This window comes from Plecotus auritus (assembly GCF_963455305.1).
Source record: "Plecotus auritus genome assembly, chromosome: 7".
NCBI classification, from domain to species: Eukaryota; Metazoa; Chordata; class Mammalia; order Chiroptera; family Vespertilionidae; genus Plecotus; species Plecotus auritus.
Window position 1 is genome coordinate 81,706,479 of NC_137774.1, and position 21,910 is coordinate 81,728,388.

Sequence of the window (21,910 nt, forward strand, 5' to 3'; positions counted from 1 at the left end):
CTCTAACTTGGTTGAAGAAAAAATTACTAGTAATCTTTTATAATTTTTAGCGAGTACACACTAAAATTGCTTATCCTATTTAATAAAAGAGTAATATGCAAATTGACCGTACCTCCGCCACACCCACAAGCCACACCCACCAGCCAATCAGGAGGGAATATGCAAATAAACCCAACCAAGATGGCTACCACCACAGAGAGCAGGAGGGAGGCTTGGATTTCCCTGGCAATGGAGGAAGCCAAGCTTTCCGCCTGCCCTTGCCGGCCCAGGCCTCCATTCAGTACTACAAAGTTTCAATTATAGAAGATAAATAAATATCAATAGAAATGGCGGCAACCACAGAGCTGGAGAGAGCAGGAGGCTAGGGTTGCCCACGGCGATGGAGGAAGCCAAGCTTCTGCAGCCCTGGCCTGCTTTGGCCTCCGCTTAAGGCTACAAAGTTTCAATTATAGAAGATACATAAATCCCAACAGAAATGGCTGCCGCCTGGGAGTGAGCAGAAGGCTTGGCTCCGCTCCAGGCTACAAAGTTTCAATTGTAGAAGATAAATAAATCCCAGATCCCAGGGCCTCCACTTGGGTCGCCGGGGGGCATGGTAGGCCTGCAAACCACCACAGGCCCTTCGCCCAGGCCGCCCCACACCCCAAGGGAACCCCTACCCTGATCCGGGACACCCTTCAGGGCAAACCAGCTGGCCCCCACCCATGCACCAGGCCTCTATCCTATCTAATAAAGGAGTAATATGCAGATTGACCATCACTCCAACACACAAGATGGCTGCCCCCATGTGGTCAAAGATCCTGCCCCCATGTGGACACAAGATGGCCACCACAAGATGGCCAGCAGGGGAGGGCATTTGGGAGGAACCTGGCCTGCAAGGGAGGGCAGTTGTGGGCAATCAGGCCAGCAGGGGAGGGAAGTTGGGAGGGACCAGGCCTACAAGGGAGGGCAGTTGGGGGTGATCAAGCCTGCAGGGGAGGGCAGTTAGGGGTGACCCGGCCAGCAGAGGAGGGAAGTTGGGGGTGACTGGGTCTGCAAGGAAGGGCAGTTTTGGGGACCCAGGCCTGCAGGGGAGAGCAGTTGGGGGGGGGGGATCAGGCCTGCAGGGGAGGGCAGTTAGGGGCAAACAGGCTAGCAGGGGAGCAGTTAGGCATCAATCAGGCTGGCAGGAGAGTGCTTAGGGGGTGATCAGGCTGGCAGGCAGAAGCGGTTAGGGGCAATCAGGAAGGCAAGCAGGCGAGCATTTGGAAGCCAGCAGTCCTGGATTGTGAAAGGGATGTCCCACTGGGATCGGGCCTAAATGGGCTGTCGGACATCCCTCGAGGGTCCCAGATTGGAGAGGGTGCAGGCTGGGCTGAGGGACACCCCCCCGCCCCCATGCATGAATTTCGTGCACTAGGCCTCTAGTCTATATAATAAAAGCCTAAGCTACCATTATGGTGGAACAACCAGAATGATCGGTCACTATGATGTGCACTGACCATCAGGGGACAGACGGTCAGTGCAGGAGCTGCCCCCTGGTGGTCAGTGCACTTCCACAGGGGGAGCGCCACTCAGCCAGAAGCCAGGCTCACAGGTGGACTTTAGCTTTTCTTCTTAAAATGTGGGCCCTGAACCATGGCTGGTGAGTGCAGTGGTGGGAGCCTCTCCCGCTTCCACGGCAGCGCTGAGCAGGGAGCCAAGTGGTAAGGAGCAGCGAGCAGGCAGGCGGTAAGGAGTGAGGGGTCCCAGACTGCAAAAGGGATGTCCGCCTGTTCAGACTGCGAGAGGGTGCAGGCCGGGCTGAGGGACACCACTCCCCTATACCCCCATGTCCCAGTACACGAATTTCATGCACCAGGCCTCTAATTAATATCTAATTTCAGGGAAAAATTTCTTTTAATGATAGTTGGATTTTGACTCTGATTTATAGGTAGTTCTCTTTTTCTCCTCTCTATGAGCTATACTTTTAACACTTTAAAATTCATTTTGCATAAATAAATGTTCATATTTTTTGAGGACTCTAGCAACTCTCTTGGTCTAACTTGTCCCCTTCTCTCTGCAGAAAACTTGTTTTATTTGTTTGCTGTAGATGTCTATTTTTCTTTGTATAGATCAGTGGTCGGCAAATTTATTAGTCAACAGAGCAGCAAATCTACACTAATAAAAGAGTAACATGCTAATTGACCGTACCTTTGCGACACCCACCAGCCAATCAGGAGTGAGTATGCAAACCCAAAAAAGATGGTGGGTTAATTTGCATACGCAGGTGCTGAATGGCCGGGGGCAGGGTGGGACACTGTGTTGTGGCCATGGTGACGATGCAGGCGTTCCGCACCACCCCAGCCGCTCCAGGCCTCTGGACAGCATGGGAAGGTGGAAAGGTGGCTCCGGGCCGGAGTGGAAAGGTAACTCCGGGCTGGAGTAGAAAGGTGGCTCCAGGCCGGAGCGGAAAGGCAGCTCCAGCCAGAGCGAAGGCGGTGCCAGCAGCCAGGGGAAGGAAGGCCCATTCTTGCACAAATCTTTGTGCATCAGGCCTCTAGTACCAGTGTAATAGTATATATACTCTCTCCTTTTTATATAAAATATAGAATACTTTGTAAATGATTCTGCTGCTTTGTATTTCTTAGTTAATATACCTTTAGGATCTTACCATATTACTGTATGGAAAACAAATATTTAACAGCTTCAGAATATCCCATTGCATGCCTGTACCGTAGTTTATTGAACTAGCTCCCACTGATGCATATTTGAGTTTTTTATAGTTTTTTATAGACAACCTGACTTGAATAACCTTGTACACATGTCATTTTGTATATGTGAGGTGTCTATGTAGGATATCTTTCCAGAAGTAGTATTGCTGGGTCAGTGAGCAATCCTATCTAATAAAGAGGGAATATGCTAATTGACCATCACTCCGTCACAAAGATGGCTGCACCCACAGCTGAAGCCAAGTTCCCATAAGGAGCCTTAATGGGCAATCAGCAGGAACCTGAGGCTATGCCCTCCCCGCCCCCATAGGGCCCTCCCCCATCCCCATAGGGCTTGACAGGGGACCTCAGACCACGCCCCCCACCCTGGCATCAGGCTGGGGGACCTCAGGCCACGCCCGCAACCTGGCGCCAGGCTGGGGGACCTGAAGCCATACCCCCAGCCTGGCGGGGCTTGACAGGGGAACTTAAGGTGCGCTTCCTGTCCTGGTGCTGGGCTAGGGGACCACAGGCTGCTCTTCCCACCCCAATGCCAGGCTGGGGGACCTCAGGCCACGCCCCCCCCACCAAGTGGGGCTTGACAGGGGACTTCAGGCCACACCCCCCACCCCAGCACCAGGCTGGGGGATCTCAGACCGCACCCCCTGCCCCAGCATCGGGCCAGGGAACCTGAGGCTGCGCCCCCCTGCCTGGCTGGGCTTGACAGGGGACCTCAGGCCGTGCTCCCCACCCAGCAGGGCTTGACAGAGGACCTCAAGGTGCACCCCCAGTGCTGGGTCAAGGGAACTCAGGCTGCGCCCCCCACCCCAGTACTAGGCCAGGGAACCTCAGACCGCACCCCCCGCCCGGTAGCGCTTGACGGTGGACCTCAGGCCTTGTCCCCGCCCAGCGGGGCTTGACGGGGGACCTGAGGCTGTGCCCCCCTCCCAGTGCCATGCCGGGGGACCTGAGGCTGTGCCCCCCCGCCTGGCAGGGCTTGACGGGGTTCCTCAGGCCATGCCCCCCACCCAGCGGGGCTTGACAGGGGATCTCAGGCCATGTCCCCCACCTGGTGGGGCTTGACGGAGGACCTCAAGGCACGCCCCCTACCCCAGTCTGGGCTGGGAGACCTCAGGCCACGCCCCCCATCCTGGCGCCAGGCCAGGGGACCTGAGGCTACGACCCCTGCCCTGTGGGGCTTGACAAGGGTGGGACTGGCCAGGTCTGGATCTAGCCCAATGGGGGCGGGGGCCGGCTGGGTCTGGGTCTGGGTCTCATGTGATTTTGAGGTGCATGTAGGTGGGTGGAGACTTGACTCTGGGTCCTGTGGTGCGTCCCAGACTCTGACAGGAGGAAGGTTTTCATATACATTTTACTAATTTTCTTTCATCTCTGACACTTCTATTATAGAGAAAGGGCAAATAGCAATATTAAATTATTTCATCTACTTAATTCCCTTTTAATGTGCACCAATTTCGTGCACCGGGTCACTAGTGTAATTATAATTTTGATAAATGCTGCCCTCCTTCAGGGTTGTACCATTTTGAACCTTCTCAAATAATATATTAGAGCACCTGTTTCACCATAGCCTCACCAACAGACTCCAACCTAGGTGTTTATATCAGTTTGATAGGTGAAAAATGATAACAAGGTATAGTTTTAATGTGCATTGCTTTGATTATGAATGAGGCTGAATATCTTTTCATATACTTAAAGCCTATTTCTAATTCTTTTTCTATGATCTGTTCCTGCCCTTTGCACATTTTTCTTTTGGATTGCTTTTTCTCTAATCAATTTCTATTTGCAAATTAGCGAGATTAGCCCTTTGTGATGTGAGTTGCAATTACCCCTAGTTGTCATTGGTATGTGGTTTTTTGTTTTGTTTTGTTTTGTTTTGTTTTACTTACTTTCATGTATTTTGGTATAGAGCAGACTTAAAAAGTTGTATCTTTAAGTTTTAGGTAGTTAATATTATTTTTTTCTGGTGTCTGGATTAAGTCACAGAAAAGCCTCCAAGAATTTGGAATTTGCTTTTGTTTTCTTTTAATACGTTTATGGTTTTATTTTTAAGTTAAATCTTTGATCCATGTAGAATTTATTCTGGCATTCAGGGGTGATGTATAGATTCAGCATTGTCTTTTTCAATATGTCTACCAGTTACCTTACCCATTTATTTCAGAACTAGAGGCCCGGTGCACGAAATTCATGCACGGGGGTGTGTGTCCCTCAGCCCAGCCTGCACCCTTTCCAATCTGGGACCCCTCGAGGGATGTCCAGCTACCCGTTTAGGCCCGATTCCGAGCAGTCGAACATCCCTCTCACATTCCAGGACTGCTGGCTCCCAACTGCTTGCCTCCCTGCCTTCCTGATTGCCCCTAACCGCTTCTGCCTGCCAGCCTGATCACCCCTAACCACTCCCCTGCCAGCCTGATTGATGCTTAACTGCTCCCCTTCGAGCCTGTTTGCCCCTAACTGCCCTCCCCTGCAGGCCTGGTCACCCCTCACTGCCCTCCCCTGCAGGCCTGGTCCACCCCTAACTTCCCTCCCCTGCAGGCTTGATCACCCCCCAACTGCCCTCCCTTGCAGGCCTGGTCCCTCCCAACTGCCCTCCCCTGCTGGCCATCTTGTGGTGGCCATCTTGTGTCCACATGGGGGCAGCCATTTTTGACCACATGGGGGTGGCCATCTTGTGTGTTGGAGTGATGGTCAGTTTGCATATTACTCTTTTATTAGATAGGAATATAATGCACCTTTTTGTATCCTGAACTTCCTGATGTATTGGGGCACACCTCTCAACTCCTGTTCTATTCCTTTAGTCTTTCTCTTCATATACCAGTATACCTTATTGGTTTTATAAAATGTTTTGGTATTTCATAAAGCTAGTTTCCCCTGTTGCCCTTCATTTTCCTGGCAGTTCTTGCTTGTTTATTTTCCATGTGAATTTTAGAATCATGTTGTCTTGTTCTGGTGGGGGGAAACTCTTTTAAAAAATTGAGATTACGTTGAATTTATAAACTAACATAGGGAGAATTGATATTTTTCTGGTGTTATAGTTTCCTATCCAAGGACATTGTATATTTTTTCATTTGATTTTACTCTCAAATCCTTCTGAAGCTTTTAAAGATTTTCTCATATAGGTTTTGCCCATTTCTTGTTAAATTCATCTTAACTGTTTTATCTTTTTATTGTTTTTGTAAGTACAATCATCTCTTCCTTTCTCTTTTCTAAATGATTGTGACTGTATATGAAGGCTGTTTATTTCTGTGTAAGTATAGAAATTGGTAGACCCTGAAGTTTTAAGTCATTTTTTAACAGACTTTACATTCTTTAAAATCCCTTACATATTTTTGCCTAAGAAAAGGAAAGACTTGCAGTTTAATTTTGTGTCTGCATTTATTAGTTCTGTGGACATCTCGGGATCTATTTGACTACTCAGAGCCTCAGTTTCTTAATCTGTAAAAGGAGCAATTTTGTCTTTGTTAGAAAGTTGGGAGAATTAAAAAAGAAAATCTAAAGCTCATCATGTAATTCCACTTCTACCATCACTGCCAACGTGGGTTGAAATTTTGTTCTTTTTTTCCTTTTTCCTATTCTTACCCCCTCACCTTTAAAATGCAAAAAACAAAACCATGAAGAAAAACAATAAAAATGTATTCAAATTGAAATTATAACAAATAAAATTATATTAAAATTGAAGTGGTTCAATTTGAGCAGGATAATCAACATACTTAAGAACAGAGAACAGACTCAGACCAGCATGAGATTCTCCCTGCTTTCTATCCTCATTACTTATTGCCCTCTTGGATGCACCCTGACAATGAGGCTATCCAGACATCCTGTATTTCCTATCATGAATGTTCTGCTATCCAGTTCTACCAGTTCAGATACATACTGCCCCATACCAGTAAAAAGCAGCATCTTTCTCCTCCTGTAGCTCATCTGTCCTATAGCATGACCCTGGATAGGCTAGAAACTGTGAGGAGAGAAACTATGTCCATCCTGTCCACCAAAGAATGCCTAGCAAAACACCTGACAATGAACAGACTCTGAGATTTGTTAAATAAATGAATAATAATTGATGTTGATCTTTCTTTTGTCTTATATGTCTGGGTAACTCTTATCTCTCTCCAAGTACCCTGTAAGCCCCTTGAAGACAAGATTATGCCATTTGTCAATAATAAAGTAATGTTGGTACAGATTTTTATTATACAAAAAAAAAAAAAAAATATATATATATATATATATATATATATATATATATATATATATATATATATAAATAAAGCCAGTGACTGGAACGTCGTAACAACCAGAACGACCAGTCACTATGACACCCACTGTGGCCAGTGAACCAGACTGATCAGGGGGTGAGGCCAGCCGGCCAACTCCCCCGAAGCCCCTCCTCTCGGCCAGCCCCACCCCTCTACCCCAATAGGGGGGTGGGGCTAGCTAGCCAACCTCCTGCAGCCCCTCCTCCTTCCCGGCCCCACCCCAGATCGGCATCCCCACCCTGATCAGGGGCAGGGCCAGCCGGCCAACCTCTTGCAGCCCCTCCCCCCAGTCAGTTCTGCCCCTAATTGGTCCCCCCAATCTGATAAGGGGCAGGGCCAGCTGGCCAACCATCCATGCTCCTTCCCCAGGCAGCTGGCCCCCAATCGGCTCCCCCCACACCATTCAGGGGCAGGGCCAGCTGGCCCACTGCCCATAGCCCCTCTCCACAGCTGGCCTTACCCCCGATCAGCCCCACCATCCCAATCTGCCTGCGGCCCCTCCCTCCAGCCAGCTCCACCCGAGATCGGCTCCCCCAACACCAATTGGGGGTGGGGCTGGCTGGCCAACCTCCCAGGGTCCCTCCCCATGGCCAGCCCTGCCCCAATCACCCCCCCCACCCCAATCGGGGGCAGGGCCTGCTGGCCAATTGCCCTCGGCCCCTTCCCCCAGCCGGCCTGGACCTGATCAGGCTGTGATCAGGCTGGATGGCCGGCCAACCTCCCACCATATCTTTCTCCCAACAGGCCTGGCCCTGATCCACCCCGATTGGGGCCGGACCGGCCAGTCCCCACCCGTGCACGAATTCGTGCACTGGGCCTCTAGTATAATAATAAAAGCAATAATTAACATTTATTGAACATTTGTTACATTCCAGAAACTGTTATAAAGTCTTGATGTGGATTACCTCATATAATCCTCCACAATTCTGAGTTGGGTATTGTTATTATACATACTAGAGGCCCAGTGCATGGCAGGCCCTGTCCCCTGGTCAAACTCCCGGAAGAACTCCCGGTGGAGGGGACAATTTGTATATTATGCTTTTATTAGATAGAATGGGGAAAATGAGGCACACAGAGGCTTGGGGACTTGCTGAAGATTACACAAGCTAGGAAGTGGAGAGCTGGGATTCAATGCACGTGTTCTGAATCTAGTAACCCAACTTTTCACCTGCTTCAGTCCTTTAAGACAATTTGTTCAATAGTATAGTCATTTATGTAGCTCCTTGAAAATTTTATGAAAAGTTATTTAATTATACTTGCATGTCTCAACTTTCCTCCCTAACAATCCCATTTTAGTAACTTCCATTTTGTTTTCCAATTTATCTTAGACTTCATGTTCTCCAGGAGGCTTTATTTGACCACCCTGTCTGGCATGTAAGTAGGTGTTCAATAAAAAGTAATTTTCACTTTTTTCCCCCCTTTCCAGGTTCACTATAAAGGTGCTAATAAAGAGAATGTAAGACAAGAATATAATTAAATATTTGACTGAGGTAAGTTTTTTTATGATTTAATTTTTGTAAAGAACCCTTATTTCTTATTATTGTTTTTTGTTTGTTTTGGTTTTTAATCTTCACCTGAGGATATTTTTTCTATTGATTTCTAGAGAGAGTGGAAGGGAGGGAGGAGGTGGAGAGAGAGGCAGAGAAACATCCAAGTGAGATACATCCACTGGTTGCCTCCTGCATGGTGCCCCTATCTGGGCTAGGGAGCCTGCAACCAAGGTATGTGCCCGTAAGTGCCCTTGACCAGGAATCGAACCTGAGACCTTTAAGTCCCTGGGCCGATACTCTAACCACTGAGCCAGGGCTTATTATTGTTTTTAATTTCTCTCCGCAGCCTGTTTTCTTAAGATGTAAGAGGGAGATTGCTTTAGGAGTGTTTCAGTTCATGGCACCTGAGGTTCTTAGCTGGATGCCAGAAAGGTGGGCTGTTTGAATAAAATCATTTAAATTCTCATTATATTGTTTGAGGGCATGCTACTGAGAAGGAGATCTAGCAGGTGGAAATCCATAAGCTGTTTCGTGATTATATCTACAACATTCAGTGATAGCTTTGTTTTTTTAAATAGGGAGTTGAGATTTGAAGTCACTTCTGGTAACACAGCAACACTTATTTTTCTTCAATGAAAAGTTGTTGTATTTTGTTATTATAATAACTAGTGACCCAGTGCACGAAATTGGTGCACATTAAAAGGGAATTAATTAGAGGAAATAATATTGCTATTTGCCCTTTCTCTGTAATAGAAGTGTCAGAGATGAAAGAAAATTAGTAAAATGTATATGAAAACCTTCCTCCTGTCAGAGTCTGGGACGCACCACAGGACCCAGAGTCAAGTCTCCACCCACCTACATGCACCTCAAAATCACATGAGACCCAGACCCAGACCCAGCCGGCCCCCGCCCCCATTGGGCTAGATCCAGACCTGGCCAGTCCCACCCTTGTCAAGCCCCACAGGGCAGGGGTCGTAGCCTCAGGTCCCCTGGCCTGGCGCCAGGATGGGGGGCGTGGCCTGAGGTCTCCCAGCCCAGACTGGGGTAGGGGGTGTGCCTTGAGGTCCCCTGTCAAGCCCCACCAGGTGGGGAACATGGCCTGCGATCCCCTGTCAAGCCCCGCTGGGTGGGGGGCATGGCCTGAGGTCCCCCGTCAAGCCCCGCTGGGTGGGGGCATGGCCTTAGGTCCACCATCAAGCGCCGCCGGGCGGGGGGTGCGGTCTGAGGTTCCCTGGCCTGGTGCTGGGGTGGGGGGGCGCGGCCTGAGTTCCCCTGACCCAGCACTGGGGGTGCACCTTGAGGTCCTCTGTCAAGCCCTACTGGGTGGGGAGCACAGCCTGAGGTCTCCTGTCAAGCCCAGCCAGGCAGGAGGGCGCAGCCTCAGGTCCCCTGGCCCGATGCTGGGGCGGGGGACGCAGCCTGAGGTCCCCTGTCAAGCTCCGCTGGGCAGGGGGTGTGGTCTGAGATCCCCTGGCCTGGTGCTGGGGTGGGGGGTGTGGCCTGAAGTCCCCTGTCAAGCCCCACTTGGTGGGAGGTGTGGCCTGAGGTCCCCCAGCCTGGCATTGGGGCGGGGGGAGCAGCCTGTGGTCCCCTAGCCCAACACCAGGATAGGAAGCGCACCTTGAGGTCCCCTGTCAAGCCCCGCCAGGCGGGGGGCATGGCCTCAGGTCTCCTGGCCTGGCGCGGGGGTGGGGGCGTGGCCTGAGGTCCCCCAGCCTGATGCCAGGGTGGGGGGTGTGGTCTGAGGTCCCCTGTCAAGCCCTGCTGGGTGGGAATGCAGCCTGATGTCCCCTGTCAAGCCCTGCCAGGTGGGGAATGAGGCCTGAGGTCCCCTGTCAAGCCCTACAGGGGCAGGGGAAGGCCCTATGGGGGTGGGGAGGGCGTAGCCTCAGGTTCCTGCTGATTGCCCATTAAGGCTCCTTATGGGTACTTGGCTTCAGCTGTGGGTGCAGCCATCTTTGTGACGGAGTGATGGTCAATTAGCATATTCCCTCTTTATTAGATAGGATGAGAAAAACTTTCCATCAGTATAAAACAAAATAAGACATAAATAAACACCCAACTCTACCACCCAGAAATGACTGCCATTAGTATTTCGATGAACATACTTTTAGGAATTTATCTGTAAAATAAGTATTTACATACAAATCTTTAAGTAAATTTGTTTATACTACATATGATGGTCTTTTTAATGCAACAATATGTTTTGTAAGTTTCTACACATGATTGTAAAAGACATGCATAATCATACATGATTATTTTACTGGCTACCTAACATGCCATTGTTTGAGGCAACATAATTTATTTAATCCCTCCTTTGACAACAAAAATTTAGCTTTTTCCTAAGAGATGATAGTTAATGATGTGTTGATCAACCCTGTACTTAACATTGTTGTATACTTACTCATTTATTTTTTAGACATACAGGTGCCGAGTCAAATATTACACGTTTTAAATGTTGACACATATGGCTAAAGTGCCCTCTGTAAAGACTAACAATTTATTACCACCACCCTCCCACCTCATCCTGACCCCCAGCAAAGCCCATGAGGGTCATGTTTTCCATACCCCTGTTCACACTGAGTTTTTAAATCTTTTTAATTTTCTCCAGTCAATAGGAGAAAAAAATACCTTTTTGAGATAGCAAGGTTTTTGCCTAAAATAAACTTATGTTTTCAAAGACCTCTTTCATCCTATATAATAAAAGACTAATATGCAAATCGACCAAACAGCGGAACGACCAGTCCCTATGACACACAATGACCACCAGGGGGCATATGCTCAAGGAGCTGCCCCTTGGTGGTCGGTGTGCTCTCACAGGGGGAGCACCACTCAGCCAGAAGCCAGGCTCACGGTGGTGAGTGCAGTGGCAGTGGTGGGAGCCTCTCCCACCTCTGTGGCAGCGCTAAGGACTCCTCAGGGGATGTTCGACTGCCAGCTAAGGCCTGCTCCCCAGCAGTCAGATATCCCCCGAGGGGTCCCGTACTGCAAGAGGGCACAGGCCAGGCTGAGGTACCCCCCTCCAGTGCACGAATGTCGTGCACCGGGCCTCTAGTTTGATATATTTATTTACATTAAGAATTTCCTTATTGTGAATGTATCTGTGATTCTCATGTGTAAGTGAGATACTCTTGGACTTTAAATGTGATGAAAATGTTAAAATATGTTGTGTTCTTTGTTTTTAGCCTGTTGCCCTAACTCATAAATATTTTTAAATTATTGACACTAATTGTTTTGGGTACTGAAAGTTTCCCTCTATAGAGAGCAATACCTGTTTTTTATTAATTTATAGTAGAGCTTTAAAAACTTCAGCTTCTTAATAGATTTCAAACATGGGTACTGTTGCAGAAAAGCATACCGAATAGGATTTACAAACTTGGGTGATCATGGAATATTATTGAGTTACGTGAACTAAGTGAATATGCTTTCACATGTAAACCTATGAATATTGACGTTGAGTCTCATCTGTCCAAAGGATTTTGCCTGTTGCTGATATAAATGTGGGCTCTAATTTTATGTTTGTTTTAGATTTTATTTCGATCAAATAGGATTATAGACACCATTGACCTACTCTTTGACTCAATAAAAACCAATTAAAACTTATCTCTTCCCACCCCAGCCAGTTGGAGTGTTGTCCTAAACACCAGAAGGTTGCCAGTTCGATTCCCAGTTAGGGCACATAACCTAGCTTGTAGATTCAATCCCCAGTTGGGGATGTGTACAGGGGCAACCAATCGATATTCTTTCCCTCTCTTCCCCTTTCTCTCTCTTTAAAAAATAAAATCAATAAAAACATATCCTCAAGTGGGAATTAAAAAGTAATTTATCTTTTCCCTAGATATAAAATTCATATTCTTATAATAGAGGTTGCATTCCATGTGAGTGCTTTTAAGTCCAAGTTAAAATTATCGAGACCAGGACCAAGAGTGTTTTATTTACCAGCTTACATCTAGCAACTCATATGATACCTGGAACATACATGATAGACACACAAACAATTTTTGAAGGAGTAAATGATTGGTGAATATTATCATTGAGTTAGAATTAAGATGTGAAAGAGAAGTATTTTAAATTTTAATTAAGAAACTTAATTCCTTGGAGAATAAAACTAGCCCCTGTGATTTTTAAATGCTTGTAAGTATAGGCGTACATAGTTATAGTGATACTTGCTACTTTAAAATTTTGTGACATTTTGTTTAGATTATTGATTTGGACTATATCTCATTTCTTTTCAGACTCATATACATTATGGTATTTTAAATACCCTTCATTTGTATTTTTGTTGTTGCTGTAAAGGGCAAAGTAGTATATAAGCTAGGTAAGATACTAGATCTTATTAAGGAATGCTATTTATATTTCCTATTATAGACGAAGTATTTTTTCAATTATGTTATTTGAAGACAAGGATAAAGCGAATTCCCCAAAATATATTTTTAGTTATAATAGAGAGAAATTGAGTTGTATTTATTAAAAATAGAAGTAGAAACAGAGGGAAGGTGGGAGTAGGTGGGTGGGAAGAGATCAACCAAAGAACTTGAATGCATATATGCATAACCCATGGACACAAACAGTAGAGTGGTGAAGGCCTGGGGTGGGAGGTAGGGATGGACTAGAAGGGATCGATGGGAGAAAAAAGGGGACATATGTAATACTTTCAACAATAAAGACTTAAAAAAAATTTTTTTAAATAGAAGTAGAGATATGGATTGCTAGCCATTGAGAATATATAAATATTTGTCCCGTAGCCTGCCTATTAAGCTTTTCTGACTCCTACACCAGTTTTTCACAGCCAAAATAAACAGAGAAGATGGAAAAATTATCTACTACATTTTTTTTAACCCTCACCCGATAACATGAGTTTCCACTGATTTTAGTGAGGGAGGAAAAGGGAGAGAGAGAATAAAAAAACACATCAATGTGAAAAAGAAATATCGATCAGTTGCCTCCCATACTCACCCTGACCAGGGATGGAACTGTAACCTAGGTATATGACTTGACTGGGAATCAAACCCACCACCTCTTGATGTAGGGATGACACTCCAACCAACTGAGCCATATCAGTCAGGGCTCTAATATGTTTTAGCAATATTGTGGATGCTTGTGTCATACATTTTGTTTCCACTGGAATATGGGATTCTAATAAGGGAATGCATGAGCTAGTTTGTTATTTGCATGTAACATTTTAAAAATTGACTTAATAATTTAACAATTTTTATTTGTCTTTTAATTTGCTTAGCAACTCCTTCCTTAAAAAATAGTCCAGCCTGGCGGTGTGTCTTAGTGGATTGAGCGTCATCCCATGGACCAAGATGTCCTGGGTTCAATTCCCAGTCAGGACATATGCCCGGGTTTCCGGCCTGATCCCCAGTAGGGGGCCTGCAGGAGGCAGCCAATCAATGTCTCTCTCTCATCGATGTTTCTGTCTCTCTATTCCTTTCCCTTCCTCTCTTCCTAAAAACAAACAAACAAACAAAAAACATAAAAATAGTCCAGTTCAGCTGGCATTGCTCAGTGGTTGAGCATTGACCTAGGAACCAGGAGGTCCCGGTTCAATTCCCCATCAGGCATATGCATGGGTTGCAGGTTCAATCCCCACTGTGGGGCATGTAGGAGGCAGTCGATATTAACTTTGGACTATATTTTTTAAAAAGTCTAAAGTTAAATGTAGGCAGACTTGAAATTACTGAATTTTTAGTTGTACCTAAATTAATGAGATTTCCTAGACTTTTCCCTCTGATATTGTGGCTAATGGTATAAGCTTGTATTTGTTTTCTAAAATAACCACAGTTTTGGGTTCTTTAATCTCTTTTCTATGGCAGTACAGGAATTTGTGTATTGGTAGCTTTCATTTCACTAATGAGTTAATTTCTTTAAACCTAATTCTAAAAATACTCCTGGAAAGTGAGGAATTACTACCAGTAGTAAAGACTATTTATTTCTCTTAGCTGCATTTGTAAACATTTTTATACTGTACTAAAATAGATTTTGCCCAGCTGGTGTGGCTCAGTTGTTGTGTCGACCCATGAACCAGGAGTCATGGTTCAATTTCTGCTAAGGGCACATGCCCAGATTGCAGGCTTGGTCCCCAGTAGTGGGGGAGGGAGGGCAGGAGGCAGCCAATCAGTGATTCTCTCTCATCATTGAAGTTTCTATCTTTCTCTCCCTCTCCCTTCCTCTCTCTTAAATCAATAAAAACATATTTTAAAAAAAACCACACAGATTTTAAGATATTGTTACGTATTTAGTGAGTTGGATTTTGTGCATTTGTAATAGTTTTTTCCTATTTTAGTCATCAAGCTTAAATTTAGACTGGCAGTGTAAGTGGTTATTTGATTGGAAAATTGGATAGAGGAGAAGTTCTGTCTTCATATGCAGAATTTGTGGTGCAGAATATTGAGATGAAACTTATGATCAGGGTGAGAGTATAGAATTGCAGTAGGAAGGAAAACATTTTAAGTGCTAATATACAGAGGATAATAGAACCCTAGCAAAGCCAACACTGGGCTTACTTCTATAGTACCTGTAACTGAGTTGGTATCTCACAGAGGTCTTACTAACTCAGAGTGTTAAGGGTAGAGTTATAGAAAAAAAGGATGGAGAACAGTAGATTTGGGTCACAAGTTCCATAGAGAGCACAGTGCTTAGTGAACTTCCCTAGGGATATTCTCAGGCTCTGATTGTCCCATCCTCCTTGAGAAATTTTTGTCCTTCTTAACTCTGGAAGCTTTTCTTAGTGTTGTGGCATGATGGATATGTGTGTGGAGTTGGGCATAGAAGTTTGGCTCTGCTTATTACTGCTGTGTAAATACTCCCTTTAAAAAGATTTCCAACGTGAGAGTATGGCTGAACACCATCATTTCCCCTGTATCATACTATAATGACAAATATGGGAGTACCATGCAAGTTTTTCCTTCATGCCAGTTTGTTCAGAGAGGACACGTAGTTCATGGTGAGGGTTGTGTATATTAAAACCAGTAAGTTTTGTTTTAAATAGATTTCAGTGTATTCTAATGTAATAGAGTTTTTTAGTCTGAATGTTCCAGCAGCCATCACTCAAATATTAATTGCTGTCATTGGCAAAGGATATCCTCCTACATCTTTTCTGGAGTGCTTGAAACCATCCCACTTCCTTTTTCTTTTACTTTGAGAATAGATTACTGACACTTGGAAATTATAATCAGACTAGAGGCCTGGTGCACAAAATTTGTGCACAGGTGTGGTCCCTGGGCCTGGCCGTTGATCAGAGTGTGAGCATCTGATGTGGAAGGCAGGTCCCAGCTGACCTCTGGGCCCTGGGCAGTACCTGGGCCTCCAGGCCCCCGCATCCTCCCTCCGCCTGAGTCATCAGGCTCCCACCGCTGCTGCTGGTTGCCATCTACGGGGCAGTTGGCAGGGCTATCAGGCCCCACTCACACCTGCCTTGGCCTGTTGTTGCCCACTCACCTGCTCCACCATCCCACTGCGGTCCCGCTCTCGTCAGGGCCCATTGGGTGGCAGGACCTCCACTGCCGCCTGCTGCCAGTGCCACGTCACCGATGCCAGCCATGTTCCACGCTGTCTCCTAGTGGTCAGTGCACGTCATAGCGAGTGGTCGAACTCCTGGTCGAGGGGACAATTTGCATATTAGGCTTTTATTTTATAGGATTGCATCAATCTTAATGGAAAGGTTACCAATTATTGCACTGAAAAATATGCATTTTCTATAATAGTAATTGTGTCTCTTGGTGTCTCAGTTGAGTGCTTTTAAATACTTCTTAGGTGAATGAATGCGTTGTGTCATGCCCTAAATTAAGACATTTAAGACAGACTTTCTTGATGGCTTTCCCACCTTCAATTCTTCAGGAAGGGGGATAATTTATTTAATGTGAAATCTTCATAGAATCTTTCAGTTTTTTCGATATCCTTGGGGTAGAAGAAGGATGGCTGATGTCAGTTACTTATACGATAATATAAGCTCTAAAATGAGTATGTGCTTGGAAGAGTTGAGAGCAGTGAGAGTTTTTATGTTGGGGCATACATGTTGAGCATTGGGCCTCTACTGTGTGTGTGCATTCCCTCGTTTAGTTCTCCCAACTCTGAGAGAACAGATACAGTCACGCCGGTTTTAGAGAATAGAAGGCCTCAGTTATGAAATTTGTCCTTGGGTACACAGCTTAAGTAGGTTAGAAAAAAAAAAATGACTTAAATCCAGATCTCTCTGGCTCCAAAGTCCATGCTCTCTTCTTATGTACATTGACTGAGAAAGGGGTCTCACAGTTGCTAGAATGTTTCTGTTATTGTAGATAATTGAAATGTTGGACAGAATGAAGATAAAGCTACTTTGTCATCACCATCACCATCGTTCCTACCATCCTCTTTATTTCTATCGTTCTTCAACATTAACTGATGAAGTTTAGGAGCCTGCCAGGGTGTCTGGCTCGCTGTGTTCAATACAACATAGGCTTGTTTAATTTAACAATGCTCTGAGATGAAAGGTTCATGACGGCCAAGTACAAACAGACCTGTTGGATGTTAATTTTGTTATAGAAGAGATGCTTGTTTTTCCTTGCTCTTTGCTAATAAAGAAGCTGGCACATTTTCTCGTGAGTTAAAAAGGATTTTGACTTGTTTATATCTGTGTAATCAAAGGGAAGTGAACAGTTCTGATAAACATTTTCTTTGTGCAGATCTTTGGTTCATTTCATACCTGCCAGGGAATTGCAAATTGTGTGCTCTTGCTCTTTTCTCTTTTTACTTTGGATTTGATTTTATGGTTGGTCACTGTAGGGATTTCATGGTAGGAAAAGAAATAAATTGTTTCTTCATTTGAACAGACTCGGTATATTTTTACAGGAGGTTATCCTATAGTAGGCAGAATGATTTAACCAGGCCACTGCACAGAGGTGTCACTGTATGATTTTTTTTTTTAGTCATTTTTTTTAATGACAGCTCTATTGAGACGTAATTCACATACCACAAAGTTCACCCATTTAAAGAATACAATTCAATGGATTTTAATATATTCACGGAGTTGTACACTGAACACTTTCATCACCCCAAAAAGAAACCCCATACCTAATTAGCAGTCACTCTTCAATCTTCCCTCTCTTTAGCCCCTGGAAACCACTTTCTGTGTCTATGGATTTGCCTGTTTTGGACCTGTCATATAAATGGAGTCACACAATATATGCGGCCTATTGTGTCTGGCTTCTTTCACTTGGCATGTTTTTGAGGTTCATCTATGTTGTAGCATGTATCAGAAATTTCATTTTTTCTTGTTGCTGAATAATATTCTATTGCATGGATATTCACCCATTGATGGACATTTGGGTGGTTTACACATTCTGGCTGTTTTGAATAATGCTGCTGTGAACTTTCAGGTATAGGTTTTTGGGAGGACATATGTTTTCATTTCTCTTGGATATGTACCTAGGAGTAGAATTGATGGGTCTTATGATTAACTCTATCTCCTAACTTTTTTATGAACTACCAAACTGTTTTCCAAAGTGGCTGCAACATTTTACATTCCCATCAGCAATGTTAGAGGATTCCAATTTCTACATATCCTTGCCAACATTTATTATTTTCTTGGTGTTTGTTTTTTTTATAGTAGCCATCCCAATGGGTATGTGAAGTGGTATCTCATGCAGTTTTGCTTTGCATTTCTCTAATGACTAATGATATTGAGCATCTTTCCATGTGCTAATTGGCCACTCATATGTCTTTTTTAGAGAAATACCTGTTCAAATTCTTTTTCTATTTTTAAAATTGGGCTGTTTTTTATTGTTGAGATGTAATAGTTCTTTATTCTGGATATACACATGTACACACACATTCTTGTCAGATAAATGAAGTGTAAAAATTTCCTCCCATTCTTGAAGTTGTTCTTTGAAGCAGAAAGCTTTTATTTTTTATGAAGTTCAATTTATCTATTCTTTGGTTGGTTGTGCAGTCTTCTCTCTGTTTGAAATTCTGTGTAACTTTAAAAATCATTCATTATTTCTCCAATTTAAAAAATTGACGCAAAATTGAGTGGTCAGCTAGCTAACTATATAGGGGATTAGAGGTATGAAACATCTTTCATTTTTTCAAATATTCTCATCAAATGCAATGTGAAAAGACCAATTTTTCTAATCTAACACCCAGTGTGCCTTTTTTTTTTTTAATTAGAAAAATGACTTTTCAGTGTTCTGCCTAGCTCAGAATGTAAGCATCATTCTGTGAACTTGACTGGGCTTGGGGATCCAGAGGTGAGTGGAACATGGCCCTGTCCTTAATAAATAAGTGCTCACATGCCATGCTAGTAGCTTGCACAGAGGAGGTATGCAAGCGAGGAGGGAGTACTCTCCTCCATCTGGGCAAGGATGCCTCGTTAAGAGGAGACACTTGTGTTCAGTCCACAAAGATGGATAAGCTGTCAGAACTTTTTGTTAGGGTCTGTGATTCTCTCTTCTGGTTATTGCTGCTGTGTTTGCCATGTTTCCTGGCACCAGATACCTTATAGCAATAATGTTTGGGATTATTGATGTGATAAAATGTCGACATGTGATGACTTCGATGCCTAGAAGTGAACCTAAAGAAACCAGTTTAATTTCTTTAGGTCTAATTAGTTCAGCATGGGGTGTATGTGTGTGTGTGTGTGGTGTGTGTGTGTGTGTGTGTGTGTGTGTGTGTGTGTGTGTGTGTGTGTGTGTGTGTCTAAGCAGAAGAAGTCCAAATAGATTCATATAATCACAGCATAAAATTTGAGGCAGGGAGTAACAATTGTTTGGCTGGAGAGTGATGAGTCTGGCAGGGGGAGAGTGATGTGGTCATTTTGGTTACTGTAGATGGATGCTGGGTGCAAGGGACAGGATGACATACAAGTCCCATTACACCGTTACACTAGTCCAGGTGAGAGGTGATGAGGGCCTGAACTAGGGCATTTGTGGCTGAGTTGCATTAGACAACAGGCTGGAAACATGTAGGAGCTGTTAGGAATCCTGGTTACAGGTAACAGAAAACCTGGAGAAGGTCACACACAAAAATGAAAATGCTGCAGAGACCAGTGATGTTGGGGATTAGAAGTGGTACTTGTTATCACAGGGGCTCTTTCTCCTATCTTGTTCTCTCAGGTTTTTCCACAGAGTAGCAGCCATCTTCACACTCTCCAATTAGGGGGAAGAAAGAGCTTCTCCCTCCCAGCTATACTCTTTAAAACCCCAGGGGCTCTTGGCTTTGGGTTTTTGTGCCTTCACTAGGCATTGGGGTCTTTGTGGAAGCTTTCTACCACCATCACATTGGGAGTGCCCAAAAGAAGTGAGGGAAAGGTTCTGAGTGGAGCCAACCCTGTCCATCTACTCTGGAAATACAGACCAGACCAGAGGTTGAGAAGATTGGAGGAGGAAGTGGGAGTCAAGAATGCCTCCCCAAGTTTGTGGCTTTGGTAACCTGTAATGATACCATCCAAGAATAAGAGTTTAGGGGCAAGTAGGTCAGAGTGCAGTGAATAAAAGTTCCATTTCAGACCAGCCTAGACTGGGACATAGGTCTAATCACAATTTGTATGTTACTCATTTTTATGATTTGTTGATTGATTTGGCTTCCTTTACCATTAGAAGCCCCACAAGGCAGAAACTGTCTGTTCTCTTTGCTATCAATCTCCAGAGCCTAGCATACTCTAGTTGGCAGTAGTAGGTATTTAGTAAATATTGATGTGAATTAATGAATTCAAGTGTACATTTCCAGCAGGAAGCTAGATGGACAGTTTGTATCTCAGGTGAGGACAGGAAATACAGACTCGGGTGTTATCAGTGTAGGGGTAGATGGTAAACAAGCCCGAGAGTTGTCCTTATTGGCTAAGGGACTGAAAATTTAGATATCGTGTAGACCTGTAATTTTTATGTCCAGGTAATGAAATGACCTTTTCTCTTTTTTCTTTGCACTACCTAGTATTTAATGCCAGTAATTACCTACTGACAGTCCTGCCAATGATTTTTTTTAAAGTTTGTGACAGATTAGAATTAGATTTGTGATAGATGGGAAAATAAAGGTGATATAGACAGATTCTGTTTCCTATTAAGAATAACTGACTCATGGGATGAGACCTTGGATATGATTTCAGATCACTCCTGTAAACTCTCACAAAAGATGTTTATAAAACACTTGGAACAATACAGATTGTACTAAGAAAATGTGCTTTGATCAACTCTGGAGATACAAAGCAGGGAACTTAATAAATCATGTCCTATTTGTGAATAGAAAGGACTGGAAGTTCACCTTAAAAGTAGGAATTTAGTTCTTGTCCAGACTTAAATTTTGTATTTTGAATAGCAGATGTTATCTTAGTTTCATCTTTTATATAAAAATAAAATGAATTATAGATTTCAAATCTTGGCATCTTGAAATCTGACTCCTGATTCTGATCTCTTAATAACTATTGGAACACTAGTCTAGAACTGGAATTTAACTTTCATTTTTTACCCTTTAATTTGGAGGTAAATGTGCTTCCAGCTCTGTCTTCCCTCTGTACTCAGGAAACCAAGTCACTGGTACTTTGGATATGCCAAAATATTTGTTATTTAAATATGAGAAAAACATGGTCAGCTTTATATAAAGTAGTAATATTATGTTCACACTTGGGAGAAGTTGGTTTTTGTTGTTTTCATTTTAAGGCATAAATACAGTTGTATTACTTTTGTAGGATGAACGCTTCTCATCCTAACACCCTGCCATATGACAAGATATTATAGTAAATTGCATATGTTTTAGTGTCTTAGTTTCCTCCTAGCCCCCTCCTCCCCTGCAGCAGAGATGTGAACCATTTTTTAAAAATTATTTAATTTTTTTACTAAAGAACTCTTACTAAATTTGCCTGACTCCACATGCAAGTCAGTGTCTTTTAGCAAGTTGCAATATAATAGAGCATTTCTAAGAACTCAAACTGAGTAGCTTATAGCATCTCAACTTTTGAAATTACAATAAGATATATTTAATTCTTGCCTAAATTAGTTCAGTACATGATTACATGGAAAATCTCGATGCTGAGATCCCATACCCCTGCAAATTGTATCCCTTTTGAAATCAGAGGTGAAATTAAAGAATGTTGATTTTTGGAGGCATTCTTATTAGCTCCTGGGAAAATATAGTTAAAATGCATCTGAAATGGTTTTATTCTTAGGAGGTAGTTAGCTTCATTCTTTACTAATTCTTCAAAGGTAGTATTATTCAAAAGAGAGAATGTGACAGCCTAGATGTCAGGGAGGGAGTAAGCAGCTCTCACAGACTGGTAAATATGGGGCCCTGAAGAAAGAGCCTGAATCCTCCTGTAGTTGGTTTCTGGGCTTGTCAGGGTCATTCCTCTAATGTACTACCTAAGGTGATAAGATCGCTTTCACATACACGGTCTTTCGCTTATTTGATTTTTGTATGACTGATAAATATAATTTAAAAAGGAGCATTAAATAATGGGGGGAAATCCAAACATTTTATCTCTACCCAGATTTAGTCTAATTAAGAAGAA

At 43.9% G+C, this 21,910-nt stretch overlaps 1 protein-coding gene across 4 annotated transcripts in view; it reads left to right on the top strand.

Annotated features, from left to right (window-relative positions):
* MRTFB (myocardin related transcription factor B) overlaps positions 1-21,910 on the top strand; it is a 307,130-nt gene that overhangs the window by 97,731 nt on the left and 187,489 nt on the right. For all 4 annotated transcript variants that reach the window (XM_080680361.1, XM_080680360.1, XM_080680358.1 and 1 more), the window contains one exon: positions 8,367-8,430. The gene's annotated coding sequence lies outside the window, so the exon portion shown is untranslated. The remainder of the gene's footprint in view (positions 1-8,366; positions 8,431-21,910) is intronic.